Below are 14,068 nucleotides of genomic sequence, written 5' to 3' on the forward strand. Positions count from 1 at the left end.
ATAAAAGACTACTGCTCACAGGGTGGGAGCTGCTGGTTTCCAGTTTCTCATTAATTTTTCACTTGTCTTTTATTTCAGTGGGTCTACACTATGCTCCACCTTTGGCACAGACACAAATACTATTTTTTTTATGTGGTTCTGTGGGAGGAATGGTTTTGATCATTAAAAGCAAAGCAAAAATTATTTCAAGTAAAATTCCAGAGCCTCTTCTGCATCCATTTATCTTTCCCTGGCTTCCTTAAAGCATTGCCTACTTGCTCTCTGGGGGTATGTGCTCCAACTGTGTTTCACCACATTTACAGGAGCAGTCACATATGACCAAGGCTAAAATTTAACCTTAATTGCCCACAGGCTGCTGCCATCAAACCTTCTTGGCATGTAAGGGTTTTAGAGTGTTGAAATGAGCCCAGAGAAAACAATAAGCAAGGTAAAAAATATCTAATTGTGATCTTTAACAATGCTCGTGTGCTAAAATCTAAGTGCTAAGTCTCACATCTCTTGAAGGAATGTTTAATCCTGAAATAATTTCCTTAAAGTATTCCTGATTGGGATGTTGAATCAGACAAAGGAGGGAGGTGTCTTTGGAGAAGGCACCACTGCTCCTCGCTGAGACAGGGCTCTGGGAAGTAAATCAGTGCTGTGACTGGATCCTTGCCATATGCAAAGGATCGATGAAATTTTATGTTCCTTCCTTGCAAGCCTCAGGTTTTTGATTCCAGGTGTTCACATTAATCTGGGACACAGTGGAAGGATGAGGTTGCTATGGTTGCGTGGAGATGGCAACACAATCTGGACCAACTTTAGTTAGCAAGAGCAAGGAGTTTAATTATCTAAAATAAATGCACTTTTTGAAGCCTTTTATGTCATTTATTAAAGTCCACTAAGCAGTGATACCACAGAATTAGTCCAGATACCTGCATGTCTGCAGCTTGTCCTACAAGGAAATCTTTGTGTTTGTGCCTTAACATCCCATCACTGGCAGAAGTCAAGTAAATGAACAGCCTGGTTGCAGAGGTGTTAATGGAATCATAGGAGGATAATACACAAGGTGATTCTAGATCTAAATTTTAGAAGTGTGTGATCTCACAGAGTAAAAGCTCTTCGGAGCAAATCCCTTCTAGAGCCTGAAGAGTATACATTGCTTTTGGATGTTTAGGGCATCATTTTATTACCCAGCTTGCAGAAACTCTGTTTTATGTCACCTGCAATGATTAGAAATTATTGCAGCCATCAGAGTGTAGTAACTGGGGACCACAGTTAGTGCTGCAGGCATTGCCCTCTGGATCTGCACCTTCCAACCATAACTCTTCCATCAAAGCTTCCAAAGAGCCACCTCCCATCTCCGTGATCATTTCCCTCTCTTCAGTGCATCCCTTTTTGGTTTATGTGACATTTCTATCACCTTTAAGAAGCCTCATAGAGAGGAGGCCATAAGGTTTGGATGTAATTGGCATATGGATGGAGCTTAGGTTTTTTTAATACACAGTTTTTATAAGACTGCTTTTATGTTTGCCTTTGCTCTTTGATCTCCACTTGAAAAATGTTTTTCATGGAGTTTGTTTGAAAGCACAAATAATCGCTTACCACAACTAAGGGCTAGCAAATAGTTCTAGAAAAGAAAGAAAACCAAAGAGAATCCATGAGCTGATGGAGATGCCTTGAAATATGTTTTAGAAACAGCTTGTAACGGCACATTTTGCAGGACTGTTCATCAAGTTAATTCTCCTGTTGCGTTGGCATTCTTGGGTATGGTAATAACAAGAAGGGAGGTTGTAATGGATGTCTAAAATGGGAGTGTTTTAATAGATTTTTGTAAATTACATTGTATTCAATACTGTAGTGTTGTGACACAACACACTGCAATGAAAGATAAAGTCACTTGCGGACATAATCTCTGATTCAAAATTAAATATGATGATTCCCATGAAAGATGAGATTTAACTAATTATGGCCCTGGAAAGAAAGCAGTCCTGAAAACGTAAAACAAAGCTATTCTTGTCTGATAGAAACAAAAGCAGCCAGACTGCAGTGCATTTGTAGCAAGGGCCACTCTTGTCATGGCCAAGGAGCTGTAAATTGAGATACTCTAATGAATAAAAGTCATCTCAAGGTGAATCAGGGTGACTAAAGGTCTCCAAAACTTTGAAGCAAAATACATGTGGGCAGAAAGCTGTCATTATCTTGCTGACCTTGTGGATCTCAGTCCCAGCAATGTTGGGTGCCACTGTATGCAAGAGACCTGGAGACAGGATTTCTTCCCTTTAAAATCTCTCAGGTCTTGGAGAAATCTCCTGGCAAAGACAAACCAAAATGCAGAATATTTTACAAATGTTAAAAGTCAATTCTTTCTATCACTAACATTAAACTACTGTAATGTAGACCAGTTAATGATAGTGCTTCATGAAATAAGACATTAATCTCTACTTGTAATGCTAGTGCCATACAACTTGCTTCAGCTTTAATCTTTTATGAATTATGGACTCTTCTGTGATTCATAAAACAAATAAATCACACCTATAGGGCTATCATCTATTTATTACTGCTTTTTAAATGTTCAGGATAGTATAAAAAGGGTCTCTTTTGCTTGCCAAATGTTGTCAGCTACTGAGTAACATTTGGAAACCAGAGTCCAGATTCTCCATGCAGCTGGACATAGGTTTTCTCTTTGTTCCTGAGAACAGGCAGCTCCACAGAAGTGCACTCATGAGGCTGGGTTTGCAGATTTCCTCCCATGTTTTCAGCCTATGTTTATATCAAGTGAGCCAGCTGACCTAAAAGCTGACAAAGTCCCTGGCCTTCCTTTCTAGAAAGAGGCAAAGGCTAATAAGTAAATAGGACTTGCCAAGTTATGCAACCACGGGGAGAATAAGGGAAAAGAATTATTTGCAAAAACAAAAATCAGAATAGAACAAATATTCAAATTATTTGAAGATTTATTCAAATGAGAAATCACAGTTTCCCTGGTACTTTACCTTTAGCATGTTCTGTGCTCATTTCAGTGTTACCCTCTTTGCATCCCATATTTATAGTGAGACAAAAAAAAAAAAATAAAGGTTAAAGCATCTGTTTCTAGGAACCTTCGGTGCTTCCATTTCTGGGGGGAGCCCTCCCAGTCAATTCCCAACCTGGAGGCTGCAGTCTGGCTGGCTTGGTTGTTCCTAAATCCTGCTGGCACTGGTTAGGAATGAAACTGATGTCTTCCACCTCCTGCCTACAAAGACCCCAACATCTCCCTTCCTCAACAGCTGATCTTGGCCTCAGATTTCAAAATCTCAGTGGCCCAGAGAAATTACTGGAGTAAATAAATAAAATAAAACAAAACACACGCCTCTGAACTGCAGAAGGCATGAAGTACCCACCTTTGACACCACGTATGTGTTTGTCCATGCCCAAATGGAGCTTGATGGAGCTTTTGAGCTCTCTCGGTATTTTTCTTATCTGTGATTTGTTTGAAGGGCTTGTAAAAAAATATAGATCTCCTAGGCCACTTCTTAAAAGCTGTAGTAAAAGCTGGGTTCATCCTAACTATACCATAATTCTAGCCCAGATTGCATAACTTCAGACATTGCTCTGTGGATTAGCAGAGAGAGCACAGAAATGGAATGTCCTTTCCAAGAATACTAAAACCCAGGGAAATACTCAGCAAGTGCAATCTGGTGTTTTCTCTTGTCTTCTTAGGCTGCACATTCCACTAGACAGCACTCAGGTGCTATGTCTCTCTGGGTAGTTTCTTTCTGTGAAAAGCAGGTGGAATTGGAAAGCTGCAGGTCTGTAACCCAGATGATGCAGACAGTATTTTCTGTTCTTTATAGCAAATAAAAAAAAAAAAAAAAATTATATATATAAAAGAATACTATAACAAGTGAAAGAAAAGAGGCACACTAGTAAAACACAGTCTCTCAAAAAAATAAGTGCTTTCTAAGCCAAAGAGAAAAAGAGGCAGAATTCAGCAGGGTAATAAACACTCCTAAATCTTGGGACAAGTATCTGCTGCTGATTTATTTGGCCTTTTGTTTTGGTTTGGTTTTTTTAAGAATTGAAGCTCTTTGTGTGTAATGGTGATTGCAACTTAAATGTCAGATTGCTTTTCCTGGAGAGATGTTTCCTCACTCCAAGTCGGTGGCGAAACAACCTGGGGGAAATTTCCACCATAAGTGTTACTCAGATATATTTACAAAAAGAACAACAGTTAGGGAATTATCACGTTAAATGAAATGATCACCTATGTAGATTCTCATGCCTTAAAGTCAGAAAATGAATTCTAGTTGTTCAAAGGAGCAAAATGAACAAGTGGAAAAAATCTGGATATTAATGACAGCAAAGCTTCCTATGAGTGATGGCTGCAGCCCATACCTCCGGCTTCTAAAGCAGCTGTTGATAAATGACACCAGAAGGTGTCTTTTGGCTCAGAAAGCTGCCCATTTTCATCAAGATTGTGTTCTGAAACCCCTGCAATTATATTATACTGCTCTTGCACCACTCTGTGGAATTTTGCTTTTTTATTTCCTACAGCTTCATGCAGACTCAAGCAGTTTGGCCTCTTTATTAAACATAAGCATCAATCTGTAAAAAGTCTCTTGATTGTCTGGACAAGTAGTTGTGAAAGTCAGCTTTGTTTCCTTGACTCAGAGTCCCTGGGGGGATGGACACTGCTCCTTCTGTTCTCCTCTGTCAATACTCTTTGGCCAAAATTTTGGATTTTTTTTTTCTGTATCTGCCAATTATTCTTGTTTTAGAATCCAACAGAAAAATGTTTCAGTGCTGTTTCTTAATACTTTTTCTTTTTTAATAAATAAATGCCAGCAGCCTGGAGCTTATGAGCAGCCCTACAGTAATAAAAAGATGTACACAGCAGGCAGTACTCAATTTGCAAAAGAAAAACAGATTAACATTTCAGGTTTCTGAGGGCTTTTTGTCAACAACAGTACATTTAAAAACATCAATCTAGGAGTAATTGCATTATCAGTGCATTCTGGGCTGATTCTTTGGCTGATTCCCTTAATATCATGGAACAGAGATGTAGCTATGGGAAGTCTTTTTAATATATATAAAAAGTGAAGGCCTGGTAACAGTCAAGCTGATTTGACTGTATATTATTCCCATTTCTGGGACTGGAATGATGTGAATACATGGGTAATGGTAGGAGATGGAACACCCACAGCCAGGCACTCAACACCTACAAAAACTGGTACCGAGCCCTATTCCTGGGCATGTTTACAGCAAGTACATTGTAAGCTGACAATGAAAATGAGCACTTAAAAACTGAACAAACAAACAAAAAAATAAAACCCAGAAAAAAGCCCTCAGCAGAGACCGAGAGTATCATTCCACTTTTCTTTAGCAGCTGTTCACCAGTCACTTCTTGTGTATAATACTGCTGATTGCACCCATGCAAGAAGCAACATGGAATGAAATGTTGATTTCTTTCTCTGAATTCTCCGTGAGGCTTCACGAGCTATCAGAAATTAAGAAACACCCTGAATGTGGCAGATAAGCAGCTCCCAGGAGTCTGCTGCTCCTGAATACCATCACGTAGCCCTTTCCCCACCAGGCTCCTGGATGTGCCAGAGGATGGCTGGGTGTAGCTCTTCCCTGCAGAGAGGTTTCACTGTGTACAAATAATTATTGTGAATCACATGGAAATACAGAGAGACTGGTTCCACACTGGACTGTGAAAAGTGTGGACTGTTTTCTTATTTCCTTCTTGCACAGTTGCCCCAGCTGCTGGGCTTTTAGCTGTGTCCATCATCCTCTGTCAGTGTCTCTCACCTGATGGATAGATGTAGTGAAATGAGGCAACCAGGTGGCACTAATTGCCAGGTAGTGGGCATGACCTCGTGTTAAGCCCACCTGGGCCTGATTAGGGCGGGACCCTACTGCGCATGAGCAGGATGAGGGGGCCAATAAAGCTCACACCTGAGGAAGCCAGAGGGTTGGCCACTTTGGAGCAGTAGCACTGGTCCAGGCTGGTCAGCCCTGAGAGCGTTAGACTCGGAGCACTGTTTGTGAGTTTCTCCTGGAACACCCGGCTGGACCTTGGAGCACCGTGCCCTAAAAGAGGTTTGTCTTGCTACAGATAGACACTTCTTTTTAAAATTTTGTAGTGCAGAAACCTGATCTTGAGTCTGATTTTATGTTAATTCACATAGGCACTTCTGATAATTTTGTCTTATGTATATTTATTAGGGTTTTTCTTTCTTCTAACATCATTAGGTTTTTTTGAACTCAGAGGTCGGTTCCTACACCGGTATAAATCAATGGAACTACATTGATTTCAAGGATTGCAGCATCTTTCATTAATTTCTATTGCCAGGGATACTGTACTTGCCTCTGGGGAAAAAAGATATATATATATATATTTATGCATTTTGATTTAAATCACAAAGCAAAAAGAAATTTCTGTGAAGAATTTAACTCTGTAGCATGCCATTAACCATGCAATTAAGGCCTAGGAGTCTTAAATGATCAATACAATAGAATCTCAGCTGGCCACCTCCAAAGATTTCTTTAAGTCCTTCTCCTCTGCAGTGCTTCCCCCTGTATCTTCATAAATGAGAGCATTGCACTGGAGAACACGCCATTTGGGTTGTTTTTTTTCTCATTCATTTGGATCTACTCCACTAGCAACCTAAAGGATACATTTCCAGGTAAAACAGCTCAAGTGTTGGGTTTACTTATTCAGATTCAATCACTCCAAAACAAATTCCCAAAACTCATCTAATTTTATTTCCTTACTTTTATTGGTCCATTTGTGACAGAGGTATTTGCATGCTTTTGGGGGGATATAAATTAAATATATATGGATATAGAGAAAGAACATTAAAGTTATGCAAAGTGTTTCGATGTGAAAATGGGAAGTTATGTCTTTAAAAATAATTTCTGGTGTAAAGGTGGATCTGTAGTTACATATACATCTTTCCCCACTTTACAAGGAGTTCCCACTGTATGCAGTTCTGTAACTTCTGTGCATACAAAGCAGCAGCATCACATGATAACTCTCTCCAGGGAAAGAGAAGCATTGCCTATAGCCAAAATATGTTTTATTAAAACCAGAATCTTCCTTGTCAGGCCACATTGCTCCTGCTGAACTTGAGGGATGCCAAATAATGATGTCAGGTTTGCCACATGCTGATAATGACATCCACGGCTGGTGCACAGATAAAGCAGTGAGAACACCTGGCCAATGACTTCCTCTGCAAACCAACATTTTCTCTCAGTTTTGTGTGATAAGAAGGCATCAGGGCTGGTGGTTGAAATACACTTCAGAAAATGAGGTGCAGCACTTGATAACAACAACCCTTCACACATCTGTGGGCTGGCATGTGGTGGAGAAAAAGGGGAAGTTCAGAACCCAAAGAAATCTTTTAGATACTTCTCAATGTTAAATGCAGCACACACACAGCCTCTCTCCATGCTAAGTGACTGAGGCTGGGACTTTGTTACCTGGGACATCTCCCAGCACATCCCTCTCCTGGGCCTCCAGCCACATGAGGAAGGCAGACAGAGAGCAGACACAGACCAAAGGAGTCTCTGAGCCTCAGATTTGAATGGAGGAAGGAAGGTAATGAAAAGGAAATGATAATCTGGCCCTGGATTAATTCCTTTAAAACATGTCATTAAAAAAATGTATTCCAGTAAGTAGATGGTTTTGTAGCTCTGTCCTGGGTAGGTCTGATCTTTCCTTCTTCTGTCTACTGATTTCAAGCCCCCAGCTGCTCTGTAGCTGTGCATGGCCCAGTGCTTTGTACCAGGGACTGACTGCAGTGCTTGCAGGTCCCAGTGCAGCACTGGAACACTGCATCCCTACCTCACTGGAACAGGAGCTACAAAGCCTGAGCTTGACACTGAACTAACTCTCTCCCTGCCCAGTGTGATTCTCTTTCTTTGCTGCAAGCAGTAGTGGAATCACAAAACATGATGAGATCAAAATAAGGGACCTGAGGCCACCACAGAGCTTTGCACTCTAATTTGGGAAAGTATTTTCCATACTTATTTTTTTTTTTACCCATGTTTAGTTTTACACATATATGATGTGGTGTCAGTTGGCATGGTGACAATCCCATGTAAAGAGGTGCTATTGTCCCTTGAATTCAATCAGCTTTGCATAGGAAAGAAAATTTGTTTTGATCTGGTTTGCTCTGTTTGGGTCTACATTGTCAGTCACCAGGAGTCTTTGAGTTGGAAAGCTGGGCCCATCAGAAAGTTTTCAGCCTTCAGTGCTTTTTCTAGGAAACCTGAACTGTGGGTCTGGGAGTGCTGGAGAGAAAGAACTTTTGAGTTAATGTTGCACAGAGTAGTCAACAGCAAGAGGCTAAGGTGTTATTAATTTTTCCTTTAGTGCCTTTAACCTCAGGTTAGCAATTAGAACCATAATATGGACATCAGTTATCACAACACACATAAGGATCTAAATAACCCCATTAGGTAAATGTATTTTACAACACTCCTCACAGCAGTTCCTAAGGAAAGGGGAGGCAGAGCAATTCTCCAATGGTTCTGCCCCTGCAGTCTAACCCATGTTTCTCAGATCTCCATGCTGGATATTTAGCCTAAGATTTTTGGCAGTCTTCTGACAACTTTTAAATCTTTACAGGTGCTATTATTGATGTGTCAGTTGTCATGGAGAACAAGATAATATTTCATGACATAAAAATACCCCATAATCATTTCAGATGTTTGATGATACTGCTGCCAGGCATAGTCGAACTCTTCTTCACATCACTGGAGATGGAGGCTTTCCCTCTGCTCCACGCAGCCCAGATATAATCCCTTCTGATTAGTGTCTTTTCTCTTTGATGCTCCCCTTTGTCATCCACACACTGGGAAAATTGCTCTGTATTGAGTTACATGCTTTGTGCTGTTTGCATAGTTGTCTTTTTTAACCTGGAAGCAAAGCTGTCTGTGCCCGAGCAGTGATAGGATTCTGACTTCTAGTAAATCTTTGATTAATGAAGCTCAGGCAAACAAATTAGTCATTAACCTTTGCTTCTTATGATAAGATTACTTATTGATGTTGAATAGTTGAGCTGCTCCCATGCTGCCCAGGGTGGGAATCTTGCTTTCCTTCAGACTTCAAGAATCTTCCCACCATCTAACAAGACGTCCCTTTTAGGATGGAGGTATCAGAGACCTGCTGCCTCTGCAGGGAGTCCTCTGTTTCCTATGGGATCTCACTGCACCTGAGGTTACTTAAATGCAAACATCCATAGGCACTGCCCAAGAGGAGAGAGAGCTGTTCCTTGCTCCTGATGTTTGCAGGTCAGCTATCAGGGAGGGCAACCCAGATGAGATGGGGGAAACACAACAAGTGAGCCAAGTTTAAGAAAATTATGGTACAGTGTGAAGCCATGGCTGTGTGGGACAATTGCTTGAATCCTTGACAAAGGCCAAATCTTTGGTGACAGGCCAGGAAATCATTACAGGATGTCCACGTCTGTAGCCAAACACCTATAGCTGCTTTAAATCCACTCAATACTGGCTTAAGTCTGGGACCTTTATCTGCTGCACATGTATCTCAGAATGGGCAAGAGCAACCTGGAATCCACTGATAGATCTTCCATCATCACATAAAGAGAGTTACAGATTTCTATTGTACAGAAAACTCCTGGGCAGTTCTTTGTGACCTTCACTGCAGTGCTGCTCATCTGGGTAAGGTTTGCACCCTTCCTGGCACCCAGAGCTATCCCTGCCAGTCTCCTTGCGTGCAGAGATTCATCTGCTGGAAGAACTGAGCTAGATCCAGAAGAGGGTCTTTTCTTGATGTCAACTGCAAATTTAAACATGGGAAAGTTATGTAGCACTAAAGAACAGAAGTGGTTTATGCCTACCTGCAGTCTATAAAATCAAAGGAGAAATTCAAATTACACTCTTATCTAATTCATTGATCTCTAATATAATGGATGCTATTTAAATCTGCAGACATTTACACTGCACTCTTGAATGCAAGGAATTACAAACAGCACAGATGATAGCTGAAGCTTCATTTTTTCTAGTTGATCAGCAGACTGAGCTTTGTCTTTGCACATTCAGTCTTGCATCCTGTAAATCCTTGTCCTCACTCCCATTTTCAGTCTTGTGATCCCCTGTGCACACAGCTATTAGCAGATGGAAATCTAACAACCTGATCTGTAGGCCCAGTTGGGTAATCAAACATTTAATTGCTAACAGTTATCCATTAATGCTTATAAATTAGGTTGCCAAACTGCTTCTGTGGACTACAAATATTTGCATCTAGACTTGCCTGCAAAAATTGAAGATGCATGTGAAAAGCTGTACCACAATGACCAACTCTGCCATTTGCATATGGACATTTCAGACTGAAACAGAAAACACAAACATTTGCTGCATCACTGCAGAAAATCAGGTCCTAAGTTAAATTCCAGGCTTGCTTGCTTTGTCTCTATTAAAACCTTTCCTCTTTCTCACCCTTCTGTCTTCCTCTGGACTTCCTAACACATTTCACAGAATCATCCAGGTTGGAAAGGGCCTCTGAGATCATCAAGTCCAACCCTTAATCCACTTCCACTGTTGTTACTAGATCAACCCTAGGAATTTGCTTCAACCCTAGGAATATGTATTTGTCCACAGGTCTTAGTAATTCCAAACCACTTTCTAGTGTTAATCATGATTTTTCTATGCTCTGTCATGCATCTAGGAATATTTGTGTTTTAAAATAAAGTGTATTAAAATAAATCAAACATGATTCCAGGTAGCACTTCAGAGATGAACATGTGCTTCTTACCAACACTCCTGACTGGGAGAGACTGTAACTGTGTCCAGTGAGGATGGGCTACATTGCTATGCAGAAAAAGTTAACCTATTCTATAACAGGGTTACATTTCCCATCCCATCCAACTAAGTTTTGCCTTTTTATAATTGCTTCTTTCTACTGTCTAGTTTATTAAAGTGATGTGGCTGGGATCTTGCTCATGTGAGCTCTCCCTTTTCTCACAAGGGAAGTGTTAAAGATGTATTGCAAGCATTGGGACTCCAAGGCTACATTTACATTAGTAAATTCAAACGTGCCTGGAACTGTTCCCAGAACAAAATTATTTATGCAGTCAACTCCTAAGCTATTCTCTGGTGTGAATTTGGCCCATTCCAACTCCTCTCCCTGAATGGTTCTTGGGCACAGCATGGCCAAGGGACCAGTCCTGGAGGCAGTGCAGATGCAGCCACTCCTTTGGAGGATAAATGAGTTCACAAGCACAGATGCTGGCCATTATCCACCAGCTGGCTTTGGTGCTTATTTGGGTACATTTTATTTACTTGACGAGGCAGAACCAAAATGCCTTGAACTTAGTACCAAAGCAAAACAATTTTCTTTGGAGAATCATGTTGATGTGAGGCAAATGGCAGGGACCACAATTAGACACTAGAATTTGCAGTAAAAGGTGATGCATATGTAAATATAGGCTTCCAGTCACAATCTTGGGTTCATATCAGTTAGGTCTAAATAGTCTAAAAGCTGGGGGTAATAAATACAGGGGAAGAAAGGCCCTCAGCTGAAAAAGGACATGTCTTGTTACAGAATGAGGCTCAAATACTCAGTGGAACTATAGAAAGAAAACGGTGTGATGGTTTAATGGCTTTTACTATGTTCTGCTTTGAGAGGATCAGGGCAAAAATTGCCTTATACTACACTGCCCTGAGACTGCCTGCAACCCCCCCATCCTGGGACTCTGGACTCGTACCCCAATCTGCTGCTAAGTCCACTTTGGGACTTTGCTGGTTGGAAAGTAATTGCCAACTGAGGATCACAGGTTCCATAATTAAATATTTGTCTGTATTGGTAATTCAGCCCCATCGTTATCATTGATACATCAATCTCTCTCCCTTATTCCCTTTTAACCCTCCCCCTGGGAAGGTAGTTGGGACATAACGAAGAGCTTCTCTCACCTGGTTATTGGCTAAAACCATGGCATACTAAATTTTTTTTTTTAATTTGTGTGAATGTTTTATTCTTTTAAAGTAACTCTGAAGGGATCATCTAATCCTATAGATAAGCCATGTACAGTCACCAGCCCAACACATTCTTGTCAAATTTGAAATGGTGACTGACCACAGTACTTGGGGTTTTGTTTTTATTTTGAGAATTTAAGAAGCTGTTCAAGGGCTACATACTTCTCTTTGTCTCTATCTTTTCTTCTCCTTTTACAGGGGTCTCTATCCCCCTTTTTTTTTTTTTTCCTCTCTCTTCCTTCATGCCCAAGATGGTTCCACTAGCAAATATTAATTCTTAATGCAAACAGAATCTGTCAGGTACAGGAGGATGTAAATGGAAAATTAATTGAGGAGCAACGTGTTAGACTCATGTTGTACAATGTTCTCAGCATCCATACTCAAGTAGAAGCCAGACATTGACTTGATGCCCCTCACAGACTCCCACACAAGAATCATGAGGCTTGGCTGCTGGAGACAGGTGGTGTGTACACTATATTTTTATACATTGCCTGACAATCTCTTCTTTTTTATCTTGTTACAGGCTCACTCTTACTTCCCAGAGCTGATTGCAGAGCCAGAATGGAGCCACTGTCCTTCACTTACTCAAGACCTGGCCAAAACACCACCTCAGGAGAGCCAGCAAGCAAGGTTTGTTCACCATCCTCTTTAAAAGTCCTGAGGTAAAAGGCCAGATTCAGCTGGCAAGTTGCTTTAACCTGCTTTGGTCAGTAGTGGTCAGAAAACTTTATTGCTGGCTGTTCACTGCTATCTGTAGGAGGTGGTTGCTGTTTTTGGAGCTTCTTGCCAGTCTTTGACAATGCAGAGAATGTAAACTGATCAATGAATTTTACTGCTTTATTTGTTTCAGAAATTGTTCACAGATTATGATGCTTTTCACATCATTTGCTAGAGGTGCTTTTTGAAAAGAGATTTCTTGGCAATTATTTGTAATCTGTTTTGACTATACTCTCGTTGATGACACAGTGATTCATTTTTGGCTCATTGATTAGAAGAGTTTCAGATTTCTGACTTATATTTGTTGGTAAGAATTCAGAATTTGGTTTTAGTGGATAAACTTTCAGTCCAGAAGAGGTAATAGTTCACTCACCAGAGGGTTCAGGAAGTTCTTTCCCCCTCATACTTTGATGTTTGAGTGCACTTGACAAAGCTTTATCTCCTAGAAAATTATTCAGTCTCTCTTTCAAGACATGTAGAATTGTCCCGCTTTCAATAAAAAAAGTCAGTTGTTCTTATGATTTTCCCCTCATAAAAATAATTTGCTACAGTATTACTGGGAAATTAATAGAAGTAGCTGAGAATATGAGCAGAATTTGTAATGAATTTCCACACAACTATTAATATTTTCTGAGCACAAGTTTCAAACTTAGGAGTGGAGTGTTGGGTTGTTGCTGCTTACTGTTACCTATACTCATTATACCTGGCCTAGTGACATCAGTCTGATCATCTGGTCAGTGAAAAAGTGTAAGTGATCTCAGGTGGATTGTGGATCCAAGGCTGTTCTCTCTCCTGACTGCAAGAGGAGATTGGAACAATCAGTGCATACCTTAAATATTTAATTTAACCACATATTTAATTTTAGGTGGGAAATATCCTGGCTCTACTTGCTCATCCTTAGAGCTGGTTGCTGGGACACAATACTGGAATCATGAAAGGGAGCAAAGCACCCTTCCATCTCCAGCAACCCTCTCAGGTCTTTTCTGGTAGCCCAGATCTTTATTTTGAAGAATCCATCAGGCTCAGGGGTGTTTCCACACTTGCTGAAATTGTGCTAACTCCATTTCTGAGTCTTAACATCAGCATTCTGAGTCTCTTTTTACTTACCAGGCAAAGGAAGGGGCCACATCTTTGACATACATGATATTTTAAATCCAACCTTATTTCAGGATTTACTTCACTAGATAATTTCTATTTATTTTGGACACATTCTGAGATCATGTATAGAGACATTTCTGGAGGAAAGTACATCTGATACAAAGGGTTTTGCTTTTTTCTTTTAGCCTCCCCCTGATCACCACTGACAATCATCTGTCTGAGACAGTTCTGCCTTCTTTCACATTTCCATTTTTACTCTTTCCCTCAGCAGAGTTTCTCTGCACTCAGCAGC

The 14,068-nt window shown here is 40.5% G+C and overlaps 1 long non-coding RNA gene across 1 annotated transcript in view; it reads left to right on the forward strand.

The window, feature by feature from the left end:
* Window positions 1-12,585, forward strand: part of LOC139803329 (uncharacterized) — an 85,955-nt gene extending 73,370 nt beyond the window's left edge. Inside the window, exon 3 of the long non-coding RNA XR_011728970.1 lies at window positions 12,485-12,585. This is a non-coding gene — a long non-coding RNA (uncharacterized lncRNA). The remainder of the gene's footprint in view (window positions 1-12,484) is intronic.
* Window positions 12,586-14,068: the final 1,483 nt, after the last annotated feature.

The sequence above is a fragment of the Heliangelus exortis genome, chromosome 16 (assembly GCF_036169615.1).
Source record: "Heliangelus exortis chromosome 16, bHelExo1.hap1, whole genome shotgun sequence".
Taxonomy (NCBI): domain Eukaryota; kingdom Metazoa; phylum Chordata; class Aves; order Apodiformes; family Trochilidae; genus Heliangelus; species Heliangelus exortis.